Source organism: Uloborus diversus, chromosome 10 (genome assembly GCF_026930045.1).
Source record: "Uloborus diversus isolate 005 chromosome 10, Udiv.v.3.1, whole genome shotgun sequence".
In the NCBI taxonomy this organism is placed as follows: Eukaryota; Metazoa; Arthropoda; class Arachnida; order Araneae; family Uloboridae; genus Uloborus; species Uloborus diversus.
Window position 1 is genome coordinate 109,697,134 of NC_072740.1, and position 26,401 is coordinate 109,723,534.

Here is a 26,401-nt window from a genome sequence, read left to right on the forward strand (position 1 = left end):
AGAGAACTGCTTGGAATCTTGCAACTCAAAAAGAAAGGCATTTGAGGACAAAGCCTAAATCATTTTTATTTGTAATTCATTACGATGCTAATGCTCCAGCACCCAGTGTTTAAAGAAAAAAAAATCTGCATTACTTTTTATGCAGAAATATGGCTCCGCCCCCTACGTAACAACTAGTTTTCCTTTCTCACTTTGTCAAGGTTGACTCGAGAATGGTCTATTTCTTAATAAAGTTGTTTGCAACTCGCCTTAGGAACTCGACTGCGTTTATCAAAGATTTTCTCCAGAAACTTGACATCTCGTTCGCATGCGAAGTATGAAAATTTGAACTGAATTTATTACGGTATCTTGAGCATAATCATCCGATGCGACAGCTATTGTCTGCAATATTCATTAGTTTAAAAAAAAGGAGTTTTTTTTTCGAAGAATTTTCTTTTCTACTCTTTGGAGAAAGGTTTTTAAAGAGTGAACGAACCGGCTTCATCCAGTGCTTAAAGATTTATTAAAATATTCGAGCACCGGTGAACGACTCGTCATAACTCTGCTCTCAGAATTAGTAGAGATATTGGAGTTACACCTTCTTTACAAATAGAGGTAAGATTTAATTTTCCTTCTCATTATATATTTAAAAGGCATTTGTGTTGATTTTCATGGTTATTAATAATGGTATTTGAAGAGATAAAATAATGACGATCAATTTCGGAAAAATAATTTTACTGATGATGTTTTCAGAAGAACTAATGTAAGAATGAAGCCCGCAAAAGTTTTTTTCGTACCATTAGTATTTCTTCAGTTCGTTTTAATTTTTTCACTGATAGTAGTACTTAATTTATGAACTCATGAAATTTATTATTTAAATACTGATTTAGTATTTTTATTTCTTTTTGAATATTACTTTAAAGGTGCTTCTCTCTAGGTATTTTTTTTCATGAAATTGGTTTTATTCATTTAACGGGTAATTACAACAAGTGAAAATATTTTTCGGCGATTTTTTTTTGCCGACAGTTAAAATATTTTTTTGTAAAATTTTTCAATGAAAAACTGCCGAACTTCGTGATTTAAAATATCAATGGTAGCAACGCTGATAAAAAATATAATATTAATATTTTAAGAAATACAATGTCAAGGACATTATTTTAAAAGAAAAATGTACTTAATACCGAATTTAAGAGTTAATCTGTAAGAGTGAATCCTTGAAAACTTTTTAGATTTCTATTAATAACTGAATAAATCACCTATTGGTTCTCCTTTTTCATGCAGACGTGTTTGGAGGAAGTAATGTTGAATAGGAGCGTGTTAAATACAAGTTCCTATTTATGTCTTTTATTAAGTTTATTTTAAAACATAAATGTGAATGAGATTCTGAAACGCCACTTAATTACTTATTTTAATCCACATTTTCTTGACAAAAAAATATTTTGAAAATACATGAAAATATTTTTTTTCTTTTTCTGTCTCTTATTTTTGCATATTAAGTTAATCTATAAAAGTTATGAATTAAGACAGCTAAAAATGACACGATGGTTTTTAAATAAAAAATAGCTCGGCTGATGACATTTTAAGAGAATGTTATATTAGTAATTAATATGTGTTTCAATGATGCGCAGTGTTAAATTCAATTATATTTAAGAGAAGGGGAAAAACACACTGAAAAAGTTTTGAATAACTTTTTTTGTTTCACCCTTTTTTCCCTCGTTAAAACTTTTGTTTAAAAAAGAAAGCATTTAATGACAAAATAGCAATATGCACGATTTTGAAACGGTTCATTTATTTTTTTCTCGCATGATTCTTAAAAAAACAAATAAATAAATAAATAAAGAATAACAACAAAAAATATAAATAAATTAACTCATCGATTTTTCTTCTGTATCTATTTTATTTTAATGAAAATGGCGATATTCCTGAATAAATTCTGATATGTTCAATTTATTTTTTCTAGCATGCTGTATAAAAAAAAAAAATAGTTTCTAATGCACTCCCATTGCTTCTTTTTTGCCGGGAAATGTCGATGTTTATGAATGCATTTTTGTAGAGTCCATTCATTTTTTCACGCATGCTTCGTTTAAAAAAAAGGCAACACACACACACACACACACACACACACAAAAAAAAAACCTCAGTGTTTTTCCTTCTGTATCTCTTTTTTCATAAAAATGACGATCTTCACAAAATACTTAGCGTTTATACATAATATATTTTACCTTTTCTGTTTTTATAATCCTATGAAATATTTAATTGCATAAATAATGCTTATATTAAAAAAACAACAACTGCAGTATTTAAAGATAGTTATGATTATCAAATATAAAGTTTAATATTTGATAATTTTCTTTACACTTTATTAAGAAATACAAAGCGCTCCTATTATAACTATTTCATAGAAAAATTACTTTTGGAGCAGTGTTTAAGTATGTATAAAGTAAAAGGGAATACTTTTTAAATTATATAATTTTTATGATGTATACCTGTATTATGAGAAAAACAATGCGAGATTTATGATGATGAACTCGTTTACGGGAATTCTTTTGTTTTCAGCACATAACTTACAATTTAAAATTATCTTACAATTTGTGAAATAAAAACATGAAATTGGACTTTTGAGATCGGGAAAATGTGTCATATGTCGGTTTGACTGACTTCTACTGAAAACCTTCCTCACGAAACCCTTCAGATAAATTTTTCGTTTTAAGTTTGGTTAAGCATAGAACCCTTTACAAGACTGTTCGATCATTCAGACATTTTGGTTCTAAGAAAAATTTACGGTAGTAGCTTTATTTTAAGCATTTAGAAATGCGCTATTATAGTTGCTGGTTGTTATCTCGTAAAAATAATGGAAAACACGTTGAGTAAAACGTCGTTTAAGGTAAATCTAGAAAGGTAACTTATTTCTCAAGTTAAATAACACTTTACCGAGAGATGTTTCCTATAATGAACCGCTTTTTCATACCTTATTGAAACATAGAATATTTTTTTCAATAATTGATTAAGATTCCTAAAACTTTGTGTGCTTGCATATTTATTACATCTAAAAGAAGTAAAAAAATCGGTGCAAAAAAAAAAAAAAAAAAAAAACTTTTTCAGAAATTAAAAAAAAAAAAAAAAAAATTAATGAAAATTCATAGCTTTCAAATTGCTTCATGCGACAATTTTTTTTTCAAACTTTGAATCTCCACTTGTTTTTTGATCATTAGGCACAATTACATAAATTTATGCATTAAATATTATGTTTTATGTGACAGTTTATGAAAAATGGCTGAAAATGAAAATGTGTGTGAAATTTTCATCAAATACGGTGACTTTAACCATAAAAGAGTTAAAATTCTAATTTTACATAACCGTCAATACTGAAATTCATGCATGAAACTATATCTAGATATTATCCGAATGGTTCTCTAAAGTTTCCTTTTAATCCGATAAATATTATGATGCATATATAGAACATTTTAAGTTTATGTTTTTATGTAAATAGTGACAGCAGTGTATACGTACTGCAAAATGTAAAATTATGCATAAAATTAAATGCAACAGAATTTTTTAAGATCGTGAATTTATGGAGGACCAATCAGGCTTGTGGAAAATTCGAGCGTACATTAAGTATAGTAAAACGTCGATTATCAGTAAACTGATTAACCGTGAAGCGAATTAATCGAGAGTTTTCAAAAACCAAAACCTAAGAAAGAAAAAGAAGGTTGCGTAAGCGATCGGATTTTATTGAAATGAAAAGTTTTGTAGTGGATTTTATTTAGGTTATTATCTATTAGATATCTGTTTGTTTTACTGGTTTTAATCCTAAGTTTTGACACCATATTTCCGTTTCCAAAAAAAAAAAAAAAAAAAAAGAATTATACTTTTCTGACGACTCACCTATTTGAAGAACATGTGACTATAAAAGTTAGAAACAGTAAGCACCTTGACCAATGCTTGCTCTAACCGCTTTTATTAATTGTGTGGTATTAGGAAGCAACATAACGGGTACTGGGTCTAAAGTCTGACAAGTGTATAAAAATATTTTTTTCTGAATGTAGAACAGGAAATTCCTTAAAACGTATATTTTGCCTTGGTGAAGATGGTGCCATGGGAGCTAGATCGCCCGTTCGACTCAAAAATATCCTCTTTCGACGTGATCTTAGAAAGCAACATATTAGTTCTTCGTGAAGAGATACAGCTCTAGGGTACCTTAATCTATCATAAAGTATTCTAAACTGAACAAGAAAAACTTCTTTGAAGTACATACTGGGCAAGTACTAGGAGAGTCTCCAGAAAAATATATGAAAAGCCTCCCCCCCATTTTTTGGTGTAAACGGAAATTTGGCGTTAAAACTTCAGATTAAAAACAGAAAAAAATTAGAAGATAACTAAATGAAACCAACTACAGAACTTTAAATTTCGTTCAATCGTTTACGCATCATTTTCTATATTAAAAAAAGAAACGGTTCATTTAAAATTGCACTGGGTATTCCTGTTCCTTAATTCGGGAAGGTCGGCTGGCAGTGGAGGCACATACACACGGTCCTGAATAAACCCCCAAAGATAGAAATCACACGGCGTTAGGTCGGGTGACCGTGGAGGCCATGGGAAACAAGCCCTATAATTAGGCCCTTACGGCCAATCCAGCGGTCGAGTACAGTTAGATTAAGCCAATCGCGTACCTCATTATGCCAGTGAGGCGGCGCACCATCTTGCTGAAAGATGAAGTTTTCTGATTCATCTTGTGTCAGTTGAGGGAAGAGCCATAGCTGTAAAGTATCCAGATAAGAAGGCGGATTGCAGCAGAAACATTCCACGCGCATGCGCACTGATGCCAACAAACAAAACTGTTTGAGTTTCTCTTTCATTTGATACATCACTTGTGGCTGTAAGTTTGGTGTAATAAATATTATAACATGTTAAAACTCCGATATTTATTTTGAAACACCCTGTACAGTAGCTGATACAGTATTAAAAAAAAAAAGGCTAAAATTCTTTTTCGATTTTTTGCTCAAGTTTTAGCATTTTTAGTTTTCACTGTAGAGTTAAATAAATCTTCTCCATTTATAGAATAAAAGTAATCAAATAGTAGCGAAGAAACACATCTAAAGCTTCAAAACCAGTTTTCTGCAACGTGGTTTTTGTACATATACTAACATTATCACGCGTGCAAGCATGTTCTGATAGGGATTTGTAAGTTAATTTACAGTCGGAGTCCCGACTTACGCGAGGGATGCGTTCCAAGACTCCTCGCGTAAGTCGAAATTTCGCGTTGTAGAAAAAGGTATGTATACCATTTCTTTTTAACATACCAAGTTCTTTTAGGCACTTATAAATACCCCTTAAACTGCTTTAAAGTATTTCTCAACAATACATTAATCTCTTACACAAAGAACTGAACTTTTACCGTATTTAAAAAATTAAAAAAACTTTTATTCAGTATCAAATTCTTTAAGATGCACAAAATAATCAATGGAAGGGAAAGACATGAAATAAAACACACAGTATGTAAAAATAATAAAATGCTGCACGATAATAGTACTGTACAGTAGATGCAGTAATAATATTTATGAGTTAAAAAAGGAAGATGTTTTACGCTCCATGGTCACATGGTTATTCTTATCTAGTACATTTTTAAATACGGTTGATTCACTTTTTCTTTTATAATGTTTCCATTTGTGGCAACCTCTTCCTGATGTCTTTAACCCACGATACAAGAGCCGCTTCCATTTTCATAATAGTATTTACTTCGCGTAGACATTACTTTGCAAGTTTAAATATTGAACCCAATTTCTGAACTTTTAAGGGCATCTTTTTATTTTGACTTTTAATTGTACGTATGGAGGTTTCACTTATACTTATTGTCGTGCTACCGTTGACGTTTTGTAATTGTTCAAGCATATCAAGAATCTTAACATTTTTGGCAGATACTTTCTTCTTCTTCCCATCTTCAAACTTTGGATGAAACAGCTCACTAAGGTGCTATTATATTTCATGAACCTTAATATTTGTAATGGAGATAAAAAAAAAGTGAAAGAAGCTGAGTGGTTATTTGATGCACTAACAACGCGACGTGCAGACTTGTATGGTGTGGGAATTTTTGCTGTTAGTGACGCTAAAGGGATGTAATAACATTAATGAAATCAATATTTAGTGACCAATAATGAAGCCGATACTTACTTTAAAAAAAGAATCGTGTTGTAGACGAGGAATTCACGTTAGCTCTAAAATTCGTTACTTGTGAAAAATTCGCGTTGTAGCCATTTCGCGTAAGACGAATCGCGTTGTAGCGGGAGTCGACTGTTTTTCCAATTCAGTGTCCTCGTTGTTACTTCGTTTCTATTTAGCAGTAAAGAACTAGTTAGCAATATTCTAATAGTGAACTAAATGTTGAAGATAAAATGAAATAAACAGAGTGGGTAAACAGAAAGTGCAGTTTATCCCTCTCATGCACTGTTATCTTAGTTTAGTAAATGAATAGGTAAATTTTTTTAATAACAACTAAATTAAGTTTAGTTGCTTATCCCGCAAAAAAATTACACGTCTTAATGAATCTATGCTATTAAAATCTATGCGCATCTGTATGTAACACTTTCTCTTCCGGACTGTCAATGTATCCCAAGCCGATACAGGTAACGTTTTATAAATGCTCTTAATATATGATAACTTTTGTTTCTGCCATTGTAACTAACATTTTTAAAAAGGAAATAATTGAGCATATAAGACAATTCAAGGCTTTTGGGTTAAAAGTATTTGCGTTTAGCTTCTAATTACAACTACTCATTTCCTTTTTTTTTAGCAACAAGGTATATTGGAGCTATTACTTTTTATTATGGGGTAACACGAAAGTAACACTGGAAAACAACTGTTTAGATTTCATCAATTAGTTATTTGTACTTAAAACAAATGAATATCCTTTTGGATTATCAGCACAGTTTATATGAGCCCATTCGAGACATTTTTGACAACTAAGCCCCTGTGCACCCTTCCTGATCATGTGAAAGTAACCCTAAGCAATGCGCACACTCACATCATTTTCATCGTCACTTTCATTTCTTCAATCTTTCTTTTCTAAAGATACAGTACGCTTTGCCACATATTGGGTTTCTCATCAACACATAGCAACGATTCAAACTCTTCATGGGCGCACAGTAAGTTATCAGCGAAAGTTTTAACCATTGCCGTGCCTGCGACGGTATTAATACCAGACGCCTAGTTAGAAATATATTATTACATGCTTATTTAATAAGCGAAGACTGCAGATAATGATTTTTAATTGATGTTACTAAAAAAAAGAAAAAACATACGTGTCGTCTTTAAGAAAAATACTCTGTTAACAAGGACGCCCGTAAGCAAAATTTTAAGGGGGGGGGGGACTCAGATATTTTCTTTATGGTTTAGCAGGATAATTTTCCCATGGAAACCGATTTCAGTTCAGATTCGAGTTATTAAAGATTGACATTTTTAAATACTTTTTCATTAATGGTTGGAGAAGAAATGTTTTTACATTTTTGCAAAGAAAACAGTAATATAAGCAAGGAAGTTCTAATTTCTATGGATGGGAGAGCTTGAGCCCCCACTTTCCCCCCTATATGGGCGCACATGTCTGTTAAAATAAAACAGAAACCCAATTAAAATTCAATTAAAATAATAAAAATACCTTCTTTGTAGCAACACATTTTACATAATGAAAAACTAAACTTTTCATTATTTAATTAGGGCCTCAATTATGACACAAAAGTAAGAACCAAGAGTTATACAAGGCACTAAGTCTAATATTAAACAATCTGTTTAGTATTTGGTGTAATTTGCACATTTTAAGTCTAGCTCCAAGTTTACCTAACATTACCTAAAAACTAAAATTTTCGAATGCATTCTTTTTTACGAATCACAAATGATTTCCAATTAAGTTGATACACAGGAGTTTTTAACAATTATGTTTGTGACTGCAGAATAATCCAATTCTTACACTACAAGTTTACTTAATATTACCTAAGAACTAAAATTATCGAATGTATTATATTTTACGAATCACTAATGATTTCCGATTATATTGATACACGTGATTTTTTTATAATTATGTTTTGTTCCTGCACAATAATCTAATCCTTATACTTATCTTTTCCCCTTAAAAAATCCGATTTTGCCTTTTTGGGGGTAATTACCCCTATGTTGGGAACCCCTTGGCTAGAATAACATGTTTCTGAAACGTCTGAAACTCAATCTTCGTAAATTCAAGATTCCTTCTGCAAAATTTTAGGTCCTTTTCATTTTAACACACTTTACAACACTTGAAAGATAAACAAGAGTGATTTCTTTACAATTTAACTGATATTTTATTTAAGAATTTCGCATTTGTAAAACTACGACCGAAATTTCAAGATACAGAAGAACTTTATCAAACTAGTAAATTGTTAAGTATTTTGACCGAATTGTTTTAATTTAGTTACTTTTTATCTAAATATCGGCGCACTCGTAACAATCCACTCTTTCAATATACTACAAATATATATCTAACGTATTTGAATACATATGAATAAATGTACGAAAGCAATCTTAAATTTTGAATATTAAAAACAAAAGTAATGAAACTAATTATTTGTTAAAGTAATCGCTCTTATCCCATGTACGAATAAAGGAAATGTATTTTAACTACAACACCGAAAAAAATAAAAGTAATAAAAAAAATATAGATGAATTCTTTATGTCTCTATATAAAGAAACTTAACGAATACGAAAATTCACTGAATTTTACTATGAAACCAGTATTATTTAAAAATATATTCAGGTCTTTAATTCTTCTTGATTTTAATGTACCGTAGCGGATGCATTTCTTCAAACTTTCATTTTCCAGAGAGACATGACTTAAAAAGTGCAAAACACTCCATCCAAATATATTTTAATTTAAGTTAAATGCACTTCAATATTTAGGAATGATTATATAAAAACCAAAACGATTCGGTCAAAATACTTAACAATGTACTAGTTTGATAAAGTTCTTCTGTATCTTGAAATTTCGGTCGTAGTTTTACAAATGCGAAATTATATTAAGCTATATACGGTAACAGTAATGGAATTAACGACTTAATAAGATGAAACTCTCTATTTAAATATATTTGCATTTAAGTTGAATATACTTCAATGTTTATGAATGATTATATGAAAAACACAATATATTTAAAACTATATACGGTAACAGTAATAGACTTAATTATTGATTAAAATACCGTCTTAAATGAAGCACGAAAAACTGAACTGAAATTCAACTAAAACATTGGAAAAAAAGCAGGACAAAGAGAAAAGAAGAAATAAAATCTGTTCGTCTGTACATAAAGAAACTTATAATAAATACAAGAATGAACTGAATTAAAGAGTCGAAGCAACATCAATAAATTATTTCTCAGGTCTTTAATTATCGATTTCTCCTTGATTTTGATGTACCGGAACGGATGCAACTCTTCAAACTTTCAGTTTCACAAGAAGAAACGACTTAACAAGGCAAAACTTTCGTGGCTGAAGCTAGCTGCGACTAGCATAATAACATTGTGCCCTTTGGTTTTATTACCGTTTTCTCGATTTTTTTTCCCTTTCTATTAACATAAAGCAAGAACTATTTCTCATTCAGAAGGTGTTGCTTTTAATGGATTTGTCAAGCAAATTAATTCCCGGGGTTTTTGAGTACAGTAGCTTTATTTATGGAAGTAATTATAAATGTGCTTTTAACTTAAGAGCATGATTTTCATTAATGTATACCACGTATTTCATAAAATTTCTAGTGAACTATGTTATTAATGAGTGAATTACTAAAGAAATAAAATGCTCAAATAATGTAGTTATCCGATAACTCATGAAACTATATTTTACCTTACAAGCAAATTAATTTTCAGGGGTTTTGAGCACATTAGCTTTATTGATGGAAGTAATTGTAAATATGTTTTGAACTAAAGAGCATGATTTTTACCGATATGTACCACGCATTTCAGAGAATTTCTAGCTAATTATGTTATACGTGAGCTAATTATTAAGGAATTATGATGCTCAAATGATATAGGTGTCCAATAAATTACGAAGCAATATATTTTAAGCGTATTAATTCCCGTGGGTTGTGAGTATAGTAGCTTCATTTATGAGAGTAATATCGTGAATGTATTTTTAACTTAAGAGCATGATTTTCACAAAATTTCTTGTTAATTATGTTATTAATGAGCTTATTGTTAAGGAATTAAAATGCTAAAATTATGTAAGTATTCAATAAATTATGAAACAATATAGTTTTCCTTGCAAGCAAATAAATTCACTGGGTTTTTGAGTTCAGCAGTTTTATTTATGGATGTGTTGTGAGTGTGCTTTCATCTTAAAAGTATTATTTTCATTGGTATCCTATGTATTTCACAAAAATAAGTTATTTATTGCTCATCAACTCATGGGTTCTCTAGTATACCGCCGTGGGTATATACTACATCAAATGGCAATAATAGCAAAATTTTCATTTTTTTTTTTTTTTTTGCACTTTTGTCATCTATTGTAAGTTAGCTTTATTATACAAGCTTGCTTATTTGGTTTCCGCTGAAAAAAAGAGGCGAAAATAACGTCTAATTCCAACATTTCCCTATTGTTAGTATTGAAACCAGCACACGTTTCTTCAAATATCTCGAAAAAACATTTTTGCAGATACTGCCATTTACTTGCCCACGGCAGTGTACATGAACGATTAGTACGAATATGTTTTCGGTTGAGAGGGCACGATATTAAACAAGAGACACAGTGTCTAAAATTTACACGTGAACCACGTTTTTACTGATTTTTAAAGAGGTATAGTGTAATTCGTTTATTTGGCTAACGTTGATTCGGATCTCCGGACTACCCGGAAAAATTTGTATACTTTTAAAAACATTTTTTATTTGCATAAATAATAATTTTAAATTATTATAGCATAAACGTCGCTTTAATATATCAAACATTTGCTTTTTATTTTGATTAAATGTACGTACAGCTCCTGTATAGATTGCACAACAAATTATGATAATCTAACAAACATTGTAGCATACTTGTAGCTTCAGTCTGACACCGCTTCAACTGAACTATACTCACTGGCCAACAAATTAGAAATCTTTGAGATTTGCATTTGAATGCGTAAACCTGTGCAAGGTTATGGATGGAGTATCATGATATGAAGCATGTTCTGCTGGCATGGAAGTGGTGCCCTAGTGTTCCTCGAAGGTAAACAAATAGCCGTGCGATACCTAGATATACTGGAATATCAAGTGCACATTAGAATGTTGTATTTTTGTCCTGATGGCGACGTATAGTTCATGGACGATAATGCAACTATACATCTGCCAGAAGTGTTGAAAATTGGTTAGCTGAGCATCAATCTGACTTCCAACATCTTCCCTGGCCACCGCATAGCCCGGATCTTAACCCCATAGAAAATGAGTGAGATATGGTGGAAGAACGCATCCGATAGCAATCTGCTCTTCCATCTAATTTACAAGATCTAAGAAGCTGCACAGTCAATGCGTGGATGTAAATGCACTCCATAAGTTTCTAGACTCGATGTCCAAACGAATCAGAGTGGTTATCCACGCAAGAGGTGGTCCAATAAAATATTGATCTTGGGTTTCTAATTCATTGGCCAGTGAGTGTAATAATAAAGCGTTTGCGTGAGTGATTCATTCAGGTGCCACATGTGCTTGAAACAGAAGACAAGGGACAAATTCCTCTTTAAGAAACTATGGGAGGAATTGTTTTGATACCTTTTAATGTCTTGTGACACAATTATATGTAACTTTGTTGCAAAACATTACGTTTTTTAATCCCAATTAAGCATTCTGCGCATTTAAGAATTTGTTTTGTCTAATGCCGTATTACCCAAATAGTCCAGGCTTTTTCTTTTGTGGATCGGCTTTGGTCTCAGTTAGTCCAGATAAACGAAGGGTATTGTTACTGTAATTTTAACTGTTAAATTGTTCATACTCATGAGTGCATCAACTATTTCAGTAGTACGGTAGCTTATGTTTAGGCGGCTAAGTTGAAACGTTTTTAGCTACAACAGCATGGCAGTCATGAGATCTATGATATGCCCTATAATCATGCGGCATGGTTCTAACAATTTTCTACATCTCGAAAATCCACCGACTGAGCACTTGGCCTGCGGGTTCAGAACCCGCGACCAAAGACTTACGAGGCCAACGCCTAACCACTGGGGCAGGCAATTTTTGTGTTACGCTTAAAATGATTACTTTTCAATGCTATGTAATAACCAGTAAGGAAATAAATCGTAAACTCAAATATAACAGTAAAACTTTCACGCAAAAGAAAATATGATATTAGTAGACTAAACTAATAAAATAAAGCTTTAAAATGGCATACGATGATGCTACAAGAATATCGAGCATGTTTTAAAGTCATGTATAAAATTACGGATTACAAAAACATCCGATACAAATCAATACCCACTCATATCTCAATATTTATAGCTTTGTGACAGCAATTTGCATCTAATCATGAAGAAATAAATCCCCGCAGCGCTGAAAAAAAGTAAAGAATATAAATCAAACCGTAGTGATAAAAAAGTTACGCTTTGTAAATGTAACGATTTAACAAGAACATTTATGCTTGCGAATTACTTTCTCTTTTCACCAGTTGATTTCTTTGTGAGCTAGAAGAAACGTGGGTAAACGCGTGATTAGAATAAATGGCTTAAAGGCACTATTCAAGGTGTTACCCTATTTTTACTGCCAATAAAAGAACTGAAACGCTAATTGTAACAGTTTATGTACTTTTAAGTTATTTTAATTTCTATGGTTGAGGTTTTCTCTTAGTTATGACTTCTTTTGACATCGCCGATTTATGTTTCCCAGAAAAAAAAAACTGTTCTAAATGCGACAGAATTTTTTAAAATCGTGAATTTATGGAGGATATAACCAATCAGGCTTGTGGAAAATTCGAGCGTACATCAAGTATAGTAAAACGTCGATTAGCAGTAAACTGATTAACTGTGAAGCGAATTAATCGGGAGTTTTCAAAACCCAAAACCTAAGAAAGAAAAAGAAGGTTGCGTAAGCGATCGGATTTTAATGAAATGAAAAGTTTTGTAGTGGATTTTATTTAGGTTATTATCTATTAGTTATCGGTTTGTTTTACTGGTTTTAATCTAAAGTTTTGACACTATATTTCCGTTTCCAAAAAAAAAAAAAAAGAATTATATTTTTCTGACGACTCACCTATTTGAAGAACATGTGACTATAAAAGTTATAAACAGTAAGCACCTTGACCAATGCTTGCTCTGACCGCTTTTATTAATTGTGTGGTATTGGGAAGCAACATAACGGGTACTGGGTCTAAAGTCTGACAAGTGTATAAAAATATTTTTTTTCTGAATGTAGAGCAGGAAATTCCTTAAATCGTATATTTTGCCTTGGTGAAAATGGTGCCATGGGAGCTACATCGCCCGTTCGACTCAAAAATATCCTCTGGCGACATGACCTTAGAGAACAACGTATAAGTTCTTCGTGAAGAGATACAGCTCTAGGGTACCTTAATCTATCATAAAGTATTCTAAACTGAACAAGAAAAACGTCTTTGAAGTACATACTGGGCAAGTAAGTACTAGAAGAGCCTCCAGAAAAATATATGAAAAGCCCCCTCCCGCTTTTTTGGTGTAAACGGAAATTTGGCGTTAAAACTTCAGATTAAAAACAGAAAAAAATTAGAAGATAACTAAATGAAACCAACTACAGAACTTTAAATTTCGTTCAATCGTTTACGCATCAGTTTCTATATTAAAAAAAAAAAAAAAAAAAAAAAAAACGGTTCATTTGGAATTGCACTGGGTAATCTGCCCAATTTTTTTATAACCTCAAGAATGAGAGACTGAGAAAAAATTCGAGTTAAGAGTAGTAGCTTGTTTTCAAGAAACTAGTAGCTGTAAAACAATTTAGATATACCACATGTACAGGACAGACAGGTTAATGAATGAATACGCGCATTTTCGTTTTTAAAAAACTGACATCATCGCTAATAGCATTTGACTCATGACAATGAAAATAGTTTAATTGATTAATACAATTATTTTAAAAAATGGGTGAACTTTTATGTTCCGCTTTACATTTTTTGGGAGATTTAAAATCAGAAAAAAGTGTTCTAACTCATTGAACAAACTCCCCCAACCATTGGACAAACCTAGTACTTTCTAGTCCTCTTTATGGAGCTGTATAAAACGAAGATACTTCTATCAATTAACGTAATAATAATTAAAAAAAACCTTTTCAAAAATTTAAGAAAAAAAATCTATTCATTCACTGGCGGGTATTAGTTCACTCATTGATCTACCCTTGTATCTGTTTTTACCCGACTACGGCAAAGTTAAAAGGAACAGGTATGATTTTGGCAGTATATGTATGTTTTTGTATTTATGTATGTTCCATCGTAGCGGCTAAACTATTCATCCAATTTTGATAAATAAGGTGTCAATCGATTCGTTATTGTAACCCGGGTAACATTGGCTCATTTTACTCAATAGCAGAAGTCGTTTTTACCTCATAAACCCTGATTTTAACCAATTTCATTCCTTTCTCTTTTTTACTTTTTAGCACAGGTTTGAATAAATGTATTAAAAACTGTAACACACAACTTTAAAAGCACCAGAAGGTGAGAAACACGTTAGGTGTGGATTATTATTATAGTATTGTTTAGCAAGATCAATCTTTTATAATCTAAGCTTTCAAACAGTTTTATATAGTAACAATATAATTTAGTTTACCATTCTTGTATATCAAACTGTGTTGCTTGCTTGTTAAGGGTGTAGTACTCACGCTGTTGGATCACTTGTTTTGTTTCTTGTTGCGTAATAGGTTGAAATGGAAATATATATATATATATATATCTATATATATAAAAATCTCGTGTCACGATGTTTGTTCGGGGTAAACTCCGAAACTACTGGACCGATTTTTATCAAATTTCATACCTGTCTGTAATTTGGTCCAACTTAAAAGATAGGATGGTTTTTATAATTTTTAATTGCAAATAAAATGTTTATTGCACATTAAGAGTGTGTATTAATTGTTTAGTTATAAAAATTCTTAATAGATGGCGGTGTAAGTTATCGATAGACCTTTAACATCCTTTTGACCTACTGCTAAAAACACTATAATAAAAAAAATTCCAAACGTTGCTTTTATTTCCATATAATGTTTTAGGATTTAACAGGTCTTTATTCACTTTCTGAGAAAGTCAATTATATTTGTCAAAAAGTTTCCTGAATTGCTACAAATTGCAGATTTCACACCGTTGTGAAAAATATTTTTCTCCACCGGTATCAAGATTAACTGAACGTATTTATTTGGTGTATGGGTTAAAGCTCGATGACGGGTAGTCCAGATTGACTCTGCTCCCAATGCGAGCGGAAAGATATCTGGATCACGAAGCAATGCAAGTAGTTGCAGACAAGTTGAATTCGAGCTACTTGCTGGGGAGTTTGGCTTAAAGTTTGCAATAATGCTCTGAGAGCTGGCTTTCTTAAAAAAGCAAGAAGGTTCCAGGTTGTTATGTTAAACCTACGTTAATCTGCTCTGAAGGTAGCAGAATCATAACTGGCTTTAACCAAGAAGACTACTGAATTTTTCAAAAATATTCCAGGATAATTTCTGGAGGGTTACTGAATTAAAACAGAAAACATTTATTTTCTTTCTTTTTTTCCGCCAAGAAATTTTTAATATCATTAATTCTTGCAAAGATACTTTCACAACAGAAAATTGCAGTGACAATTGCATCGTCAGGCATCGCTGCAACCTTTTTTAGATGGTAGACGGACAGCACATTCAGCTTTAAAGTTGCCAATTAGATATTGGTAACAAACAAAACGCAATGTGTAACATTAAAGAAAAAAAACCGCGAAATGGCTGTAGTGTTGCAAGAGAGTGAAATTATAATTTGGGATTAGTGTACTATGGCAATGAGTAAAAGCATTCATTCGAAGCACATCAGAGGATTATGCAAGATTTGAACGGCAACGATAAACTTTTAGGCGAAATTGTTTGAATACTGTCTGGGGACTTCCGGTAGACATTACCAGTTATTCCGATGAAATCAACGCATGTTTAAAACCATCGTATTTATCGCGTAATGTCGAGATGATGCGATTGACCACGAACATGCGAGTACAAACGCAAAATGATGTGTTCGCACAAGTATTTTCTAAGCAACTGCTGTTTATTGGAAACAGTGAAACTGAAATGAATCAAAATACACAATATATCAATTAGCCCGACACTTTCTGCACTGCAATTGAGACGAAAAGTGAACTAATTGAGAGTGTATTCCCGAATAAGTTTTTTTTTTTTTACTATGACTGCCTCTGTAATCGCGCCATTTTGGCAGGAAAAAAACGTTGATGCAGAAGCAATTATCTTTTAAATGCAACAGTTGTTGCCCGGTAATTTGAAATCATTTAAATCAATCGATACAATTGCTGATTAGAACAAATCAGTGAAGTTTCCAATTGAATTTTAAATTATCTGGATATACCAGGAATGACACTAGACAATTTTCAGTTGAAAATTAATTCAGCAATTAATCTTCTCCATAATTTAAACCCATCTAGGTTTTTTACAAATATACACGTATAGTATCAAAAGGGTCACCGGAAATTTTCTTGAAGCAGCAATTTTATTGGAAAAGTTTAAAGGAGAAATTATCCTGCTGCCATGTATTCCATTAATATCGTCAGAATCTCCAATACAGCTTAGAAGGCTTCATTTTCCGCTTTGCTTAGCCTTCGCGATAAACATAAATAGATCTCAAGGCCAAACAATGGCGGTTTGGGCTAGAAAAATAGGTGTTTCTCCAATGAGCACAACTACATGTAACCTGCTCATGTGTGGAAAAACCATCAAATCTGTTCATGTAAGCAAAGACAGATTAACCAAAAATATTGTGAACAAATTAGTTAGATAATTTTTAATTTTAATAATCTAAAATACTCGAAACAATAGTTCGAAATTAATGTTATCAACCTTATTCATAAAATCCCTCTTTTATAGCTTATCAAATTATGTAGTATATTTTGTGAGAAGTCATTAATTAAAAACTATAGTTAAGGCTGACATGAATAAACTGTGCTTGCAAAATCTGTATATTGGTTAATGCTTAATTTCAACATTCTAATACTGAACCTACCACTTTCAAGTTATTTTGCACTATTTGACGAAGTAAGTACACTGCAAAAAATTTCCGAAACGTTTCTGAGTATTTAAGTATAACGTTTCAGGATTTCAGTGGTTTTTATCCACTTCCTGGAAAAATCAAGTATAATTGTCAAAAAGTTCTCTGAATTGCTACACGTTGCACGAATGCAGTTTTCTCACTGTTGTGAAAAACATTTCTATCTTCCAGTTTAAAGATTAACTGGGCGTATTTATAAAGTGAATGGGCTTCCAGTTGAGTACGGTCCGGCCGTGCTAATTAAGTGCTGAAAGAGAGTGAATAGGTATGGACGACGTTGCTTCGGGCAAACACGACCATTATCCATTCCCTGTGATTCAAAATCAACGGAACTTTTTACAGCTTTGTTAAAAATATTAATTTGATCCTATAAAAGCAATGAGTAAAAAATTATTTCCATTCTCAGCCACAGCAACGCGTGGCTGGGTCAGCTAGTATATATATAAAAATCTCGTGTCACGATGTTTGTTCGGGGTAAACTCCGAATCTACCCAACCGATTTTCATCAAATTTCATACGTATCTGTAATTTGGTCCAACTTAAAAGATAGGATGGTTTTTATAATTTTTAATTGCAAATAAAATGTTTATTTTACACTAATACCAAGTATTAATTGTTTAGTTCTATAAATTCCTAATAGATGGCGCTGTAAGTTGATTCATCCTCAAGAATTTTATTCTTAAGTTAATTAAAATTTACAAATGATACTATGTTACGGATATTGATGGTTATCAACAGTATCACCGTAGAAAGGAGGAGTATAGGGGCCACACTTTTCAATGTAAATGTTAAATTCTACAAATCAAATCGAAATTAATAAGCAGCGGGTAGTTCCATACTCACCACTTCTTTTAAAAACGTATTAGGCTCATATAAATGTCGAGTTTTGCAGTTTCGTTAAACCACTAAATACTTCGTCAAATACGCTGTTAAAGGTCCTTATTGGGTAGCATTTAAAGTGAGAGATATGGACAAATTTGCCGAAAAAAAGCGACGAGCGATGGGTGGACATAAAAGCATCATCGAAGCTATCTGGTTTCCCCATATGCGAAAGAGACCCTTCTGTACAGCATCTTGCAGTACATCGTGAAAAGGGTCAACGAGTATATTTTACCGAAGATATTTTCTACGAAGAGCACTTGAACCTCCAAAAACGACCCTGATTGCTTTTTTTTTTACATTGTCAAAAACCTAATGTGTTTGCCCAATTCTCAGAAATAAAATTATTTACCAATGTTCCTCGCTATTTTACATGTACTATAAACAAATCCGAAATGCCACTGATTATTTCCGTGGAAGATGTTGGGATTTCGCTGGACTTCAACAATTTTATTTTAAAATCAAGTATCTGCTTCAAAAAGTTTCCTGAATTGCTACAAACGTCATGAATGCAGACTTCTCACTGTTGCGAAAAATATTTTTAATTTCCAGTTTAAAGATTAACTGAGCGTATTTATTATGTGTATCGGCTTCAGTTCGATTACGCTCAGTCTACATAGATTAAATTCTCAATCAGAGTGAATGAGTCTCTGGATTCCGTAGCTTTGTTGGAATCGCAGACGAATTAGACCATGATACTTGCTTGCAAGTCTGTCCTACCTTTCGCCATGCTTGCAGCATTAGTGGTGGAGCTTTTGTGGAAAAGTAGAGGGGTGTCAAGCATTCTATTCAACTTACCTAATCTTTTTCCGAAGGTCCAGCGACACGACTGGCTTTTAGTCTGGAATAGTACTGAATTCTTCAAAGATTCCAGGACAATTTCAGGAAGGTTAATGAATTTTTGTGATGAACTGACTTTATTACTGTCGTCGTGGTCCGTGCAGACTAACATAACTCCCAATGAGAGGAAGGAAGTCTCTGGATTCCGTAACTTTCCAAGAGTAACAAGCAAATAGAATTCTTTGTGCGTGCTTGAAAGTCCTTCTTATTAGTGGCTATGGTTGCGATAATGTTTTTGGTACTTTCTTGGTGAGTCGAAAATAGTGCCAAGCTATTAGTTTTAATTTTACTTCGGTTCTCTCTAAAGGCTTCAGAGAAATGATTGTCTCGAATCGGAGAGGTTTCGGAATTCTTCAGAAAGACTTCAGGATAATTTTAGGAAGCTTTCTGACTTTTAGTGGGATACGCTCCTATTTTTTTCTAAGATATGTTACTGGCAGAAATTGTGCGTATTCGCTGTCCATTTTTTTTCAGGACGTTTCTTAATTGTTTTCACAGTGTTGAACAAAATAAAAAAAATCATGCAAGCCACGCAAATGAAGAACACATCACTCATCAATCTCGGGCATAATTAAAACTTAAAGCCAAGACATTGGGTCCAAAACTCCATCCAAAACAAAACTGTGCATCCAAAACAAAGGGAATATTGTTTTTGCATTTGTTTTCGTTAAACATTCCCTAAAAGACGGGAATATTTGCGGACCGTATATTGTCGTATGTTTAATGCATATCACAATGTATTTCGCGAATTGTAATTATTTGTAGCACACAATCATTGGGAGTTGCATTTTCTAATGTCGTAAGCCGTTTCTAAGCCTTAAACATTTCAACTGAATTTTTAAATTCTCTGGATATACCAGGAATGGAACTAAACGATTTTCGGTGGAAATTTCTTTCGCCAATTATTCTTCTTCATAGTTTAAACCCACTTAGATTATGCAACGGTACATGTTTTTTCATCAAAATTTCAACAATTTTGACTGAAAAGTTTAAATGAGAAATTTTTTTGTTGCCACGTAAGCGATTAATAGGCGTCATAATTTTCAAACACATTTGGAAGACTTCAATTTCCCATTTTTTAGCTTTTGAGAAGACGATAAGAAGATCTCAAGATCAAACAATGTCTACTTTCGGTTTGGCCTTGAGACATACATGTTTCTCTAATGGGCAATCACAGGGTGTCCTGAAAAAGACTGACTGTTTTTAAAAATTCATAACAATAAAATGGTTAGTGATAAAAAAATATTTTTTGCAGAAAATTTATACGGAGAACCGTAAGTTTCGTCTCCTAAAGTTCCAAAATTTAGTTCAAGAATTTTCCAATAGATGGCGCAGCAGATGTAAGATCCTAATTCAAAGAAAGCCAGAAAATTACTTCATAGTTTATCGAAAAATGTTTTTAATTAATAAAATTTCACAACAATATTTTTAAAATGCCTGCCACCGGCTGCAACCACATGTCGCAAGTGGAGGAAAAATCGGTGAATTCCAATAATTATTTTTTGGCTTAGAGGCTTACTATCTGCAGCACCATCTATTGAAAAACTTTTAAACTAAACTTTGGAGCTCTGGGGGACGAAACTTAGTGTCCAACACATGAATTTTGATACGAATATGAAATATTATTTTTTTTTCATTAACCATTTTCCTGTTATAAATTTTTGAAAACAGACAGTCTTTTTCAGGACACCCTGTATCTATCGCCTACTCACGAGTGGGAAAGTTATCATACCTATTCATGTTAGCAAAAGACAGGTTAAGCAAGAATATTGGCCGCAACTTAGTGCTTAGATAATTTTTAGTTTTCAAATAATAGAAACAATAGATCGAAGTCAGTGTTATCTACTTCATTTATAAAATTCAATTTTTATATGTTTTTAATTTAGTTAATGTATTTTGTAAAAAAGTTATTGATTACAAACTATAGATAAATTGAGATGAATAACATTTAGTGTACAGTATAAAAGTGTATGTTGGTTTATGCTTAATTTCTACGTTCTGATATATTACAATCAGTTTCGATATTTAATATCACTTTCAAGGTTTTTTGCTTTTATTTTTGGCCGAAGTCATACTTGCAAAATTTATTAAGCGTAAGCATAGTGCTTTAACCATTGAAAAGTTAGTTAGTACTTACTACATTCAATAATTACTTAACTCAGCCTTACACGTACATTATCAATCTCATTTGTTTTAAAATTGGCTAGACAATTTTAAGCTTTACTAAAAATATTCATTAGTGTCTATCAAAATATTGAGTAAATAGAATATTTTAACCCAACTACTTCGCCACAGCCACGCGTTGCTGTGGCGAAGTAGTTGGGTTAAAATATTCTATTTACTCAATATTTTGATAGACACTAATGAATATTTTTAGTAAAGCTTAAAATTGTCTAGCCAATTTTAAAACAAATGAGATTGATAATGTACGTGTAAGGCTGAGTTAAGTAATTATTGAATGTAGTAAGTACTAACTAAATTTTCAATGGTTAAAGCACTATGCTTACGCTTAATAAATTTTGCAAGTATGACTTCGGCCAAAAATAAAAGCAAAAAACCTTGAAAGTGATATTAAATATCGAAACTGATTGTAATATATCAGAACGTAGAAATTAAGCATAAACCAACATACACTTTTATACTGTACACTAAATGTTATTCATCTCAATTTATCTATAGTTTGTAATCAATAACTTTTTTACAAAATACATTAACTAAATTAAAAACATATAAAAATTGAATTTTATAAATGAAGTAGATAACACTGACTTCGATCTATTGTTTCTATTATTTGAAAACTAAAAATTATCTAAGCACTAAGTTGCGGCCAATATTCTTGCTTAACCTGTCTTTTGCTAACATGAATAGGTATGATAACTTTCCCACTCGTGAGTAGGCGATAGATACAGGGTGTCCTGAAAAAGACTGTCTGTTTTCAAAAATTTATAACAGGAAAATGGTTAATGAAAAAAAAATAATATTTCATATTCGTATCAAAATTCATGTGTTGGACACTAAGTTTCGTCCCCCAGAGCTCCAAAGTTTAGTTTAAAAGTTTTTCAATAGATGGTGCTGCAGATAGTAAGCCTCTAAGCCAAAAAATAATTATTGGAATTCACCGATTTTTCCTCCACTTGCGACATGTGGTTGCAGCCGGTGGCAGGCATTTTAAAAATATTGTTGTGAAATTTTATTAATTAAAAACATTTTTCGATAAACTATGAAGTAATTTTCTGGCTTTCTTTGAATTAGGATCTTACATCTGCTGCGCCATCTATTGGAAAATTCTTGAACTAAATTTTGGAACTTTAGGAGACGAAACTTACGGTTCTCCGTATAAATTTTCTGCAAAAAATATTTTTTTATCACTAACCATTTTATTGTTATGAATTTTTAAAAACAGTCAGTCTTTTTCAGGACACCCTGTGATTGCCCATTAGAGAAACATGTATGTCTCAAGGCCAAACCGAAAGTAGACATTGTTTGATCTTGAGATCTTCTTATCGTCTTCTCAAAAGCTAAAAAATGGGAAATTGAAGTCTTCCAAATGTGTTTGAAAATTATGACGCCTATTAATCGCTTACGTGGCAACAAAAAAATTTCTCATTTAAACTTTTCAGTCAAAATTGTTGAAATTTTGATGAAAAAACATGTACCGTTGCATAATCTAAGTGGGTTTAAACTATGAAGAAGAATAATTGGCGAAAGAAATTTCCACCGAAAATCGTTTAGTTCCATTCCTGGTATATCCAGAGAATTTAAAAATTCAGTTGAAATGTTTAAGGCTTAGAAACGGCTTACGACATTAGAAAATGCAACTCCCAATGATTGTGTGCTACAAATAATTACAATTCGCGAAATACATTGTGATATGCATTAAACATACGACAATATACGGTCCGCAAATATTCCCGTCTTTTAGGGAATGTTTAACGAAAACAAATGCAAAAACAATATTCCCTTTGTTTTGGATGCACAGTTTTGTTTTGGATGGAGTTTTGGACCCAATGTCTTGGCTTTAAGTTTTAATTATGCCCGAGATTGATGAGTGATGTGTTCTTCATTTGCGTGGCTTGCATGATTTTTTTTATTTTGTTCAACACTGTGAAAACAATTAAGAAACGTCCTGAAAAAAAATGGACAGCGAATACGCACAATTTCTGCCAGTAACATATCTTAGAAAAAAATAGGAGCGTATCCCACTAAAAGTCAGAAAGCTTCCTAAAATTATCCTGAAGTCTTTCTGAAGAATTCCGAAACCTCTCCGATTCGAGACAATCATTTCTCTGAAGCCTTTAGAGAGAACCGAAGTAAAATTAAAACTAATAGCTTGGCACTATTTTCGACTCACCAAGAAAGTACCAAAAACATTATCGCAACCATAGCCACTAATAAGAAGGACTTTCAAGCACGCACAAAGAATTCTATTTGCTTGTTACTCTTGGAAAGTTACGGAATCCAGAGACTTCCTTCCTCTCATTGGGAGTTATGTTAGTCTGCACGGACCACGACGACAGTAATAAAGTCAGTTCATCACAAAAATTCATTAACCTTCCTGAAATTGTCCTGGAATCTTTGAAGAATTCAGTACTATTCCAGACTAAAAGCCAGTCGTGTCGCTGGACCTTCGGAAAAAGATTAGGTAAGTTGAATAGAATGCTTGACACCCCTCTACTTTTCCACAAAAGCTCCACCACTAATGCTGCAAGCATGGCGAAAGGTAGGACAGACTTGCAAGCAAGTATCATGGTCTAATTCGTCTGCGATTCCAACAAAGCTACGGAATCCAGAGACTCATTCACTCTGATTGAGAATTTAATCTATGTAGACTGAGCGTAATCGAACTGAAGCCGATACACATAATAAATACGCTCAGTTAATCTTTAAACTGGAAATTAAAAATATTTTTCGCAACAGTGAGAAGTCTGCATTCATGACGTTTGTAGCAATTCAGGAAACTTTTTGAAGCAGATACTTGATTTTAAAATAAAATTGTTGAAGTCCAGCGAAATCCCAACATCTTCCACGGAAATAATCAGTGGCATTTCGGATTTGTTTATAGTACATGTAAAATAGCGAGGAACATTGGTAAATAATTTTATTTCTGAGAATTGGGCAAACACATTAGGTTTTTGACAATGTAAAAAAAAAAGCAATCAGGGTCGTTTTTGGAGGTTCAAGTGCTCTTCGTAGAAAATATCTTCGGTAAAATATACTCGTTGACCCTTTTCACGATGTACTGCAAGATGCTGTACAGAAGGGTCTCTTTCGCATATGGGGAAACCAGATAGCTTCGATGATGCTTTTATGTCCACCCATCGCTCGTCGCTTTTTTTCGGCAAATTTGTCCATATCTCTCACTTTAAATGCTACCCAATAAGGACCTTTAACAGCGTATTTGACGAAGTATTTAGTGGTTTAACGAAACTGCAAAACTCGACATTTATATGAGCCTAATACGTTTTTAAAAGAAGTGGTGAGTATGGAACTACCCGCTGCTTATTAATTTCGATTTGATTTGTAGAATTTAACATTTACATTGAAAAGTGTGGCCCCTATACTCCTCCTTTCTACGGTGATACTGTTGATAACCATCAATATCCGTAACATAGTATCATTTGTAAATTTTAATTAACTTAAGAATAAAATTCTTGAGGATGAATCAACTTACAGCGCCATCTATTAGGAATTTATAGAACTAAACAATTAATACTTGGTATTAGTGTAAAATAAACATTTTATTTGCAATTAAAAATTATAAAAACCATCCTATCTTTTAAGTTGGACCAAATTACAGATACGTATGAAATTTGATGAAAATCGGTTGGGTAGATTCGGAGTTTACCCCGAACAAACATCGTGTCGCGAGATTTTTATATATATAGATATATATAACAGAAGTGAAAATACTAATACCGGACTACGTTAAACAAATTAGGTGCTGTTTGATGTCATGGTCTTATTAAGTAAAAATAAATTTGGCATTTATGGGACTAATGACAGAACTGAAAACTTAAAAGTACAAAATAAATTCGGCGTGTTTGTGCGTGTGTGTGTGATGGGTGTTTGATTTTCATTTCAAATTAATTGTAGATTCAAAATTTTATAATTACTAAATTTAAAACATCAGCTACAGTCTAGTTTTTACGATTATCAATAAGCCGAGCATCAATTATACACATTTTGGTATGGTCAATTTCAGTTCTTTTATAAAGTAAATATTGATGCAAATATAGGAAATATTTGACAAAAAATTCTTAGTTTGTGTTATTCTGTTATTTCATGCATAAAAGTAATAAACAATACACATACTGAACTTTCCATGTAATCAATTTACTGTATTACCCCCTCATTAGCCGACATGCCGTGAGATTGGTCAGCGTGCCGGAAAATTTGAATTTTGGGGCATGACAGGCAATTCGGAGTTTATTTCGAAAAAAAAAAGAAAAAAAAATTGAGCTTATGGATGAATTGACATTTGGCAAAGCCAAACGCCGATTTGTTTAACCTGTTTTTATGCATTTATATGTACAACTACGCAATCTATTTTAAGTTTAATTTGAAGCAATTAAGTTTGATGCAGCAGTATCAAACTGGTTTTGCATGATGATATGAAAGCGCTTTGGTGACGCGTTATTTGGTTGCACTTTGTGAAGGCTGCATTTTGGATAAGGCTATAATTGACGTTGGAAAACGTATTTTTGCAAAGGGTCAAGTTTACCTTGCACGAAGTAGGGTAAGAACAATGAAGGGTTTATTTATTAGCGATCTGGACCCGCAGAAAATTTTATGCAACCCTCATTATTCAGTTTCTTTGATGTAGATGGAAAGGTTACGAAGTTTCTATTCTGCTCATCACTAGGTAAATATCCAGTTATATTAAAGCATCTACTTTTGCAATGTAAATTCAACAGTTATCATATAGTATAGTGTAATAAAATAAATAGTATAGTGTAACAAAATAAAATCATTATGTACAGCAAAGCAAAATTAAATTATCTTATCTTCACTACACACAAACCCCGCTCTCATTCTCACACTTTCTTACAAACTTTCACCTTTATTTCTAAACTTGCATTTCACACATACTCATAATATCTACACTGTAAAAAAACTCCGAAACATTACTGGTTATTTCTGTGGAACGTCTCGGGATTTCACACGTTTTCACCTATTTCCCCGTAGAAACAAGTATCTTCACAAAAAAGTTTCTTGAATCGACTTTTCACTGTTGTGGAAAATATTTTTAGCAACCAGTTTAAAGATTGAATGAGCGTGTTTAATAAGCGTATCGGCCTAAGATTGCTTACGGGCTGTCCATATAGACCAAGCTCCCAATGAGAGCGAAAAAAGTCAATGGATAGCTACAGCCTTGTAAGGCAAGAGATATGCTTGGTTCCTTCTTGCATAGCCGTGGTCGCTCTGTTTTTTGTGGAGTCCTCTTGGTAAATCAGGAAGGTTCTAATCAATTACATTAAACCTACTTAAT

At 32.4% G+C, this 26,401-nt stretch overlaps 1 protein-coding gene across 1 annotated transcript in view; it reads left to right on the plus strand.

Annotated features, from left to right (window-relative positions):
- The first annotated feature begins 362 nt into the window (after positions 1-362).
- LOC129231475 (CRISP/Allergen/PR-1-like) overlaps positions 363-26,401 on the plus strand; it is a 153,845-nt gene continuing 127,806 nt past the window's right edge. The window contains exon 1 of the mRNA XM_054865801.1: positions 363-594. The gene's annotated coding sequence lies outside the window, so the exon portion shown is untranslated. The remainder of the gene's footprint in view (positions 595-26,401) is intronic.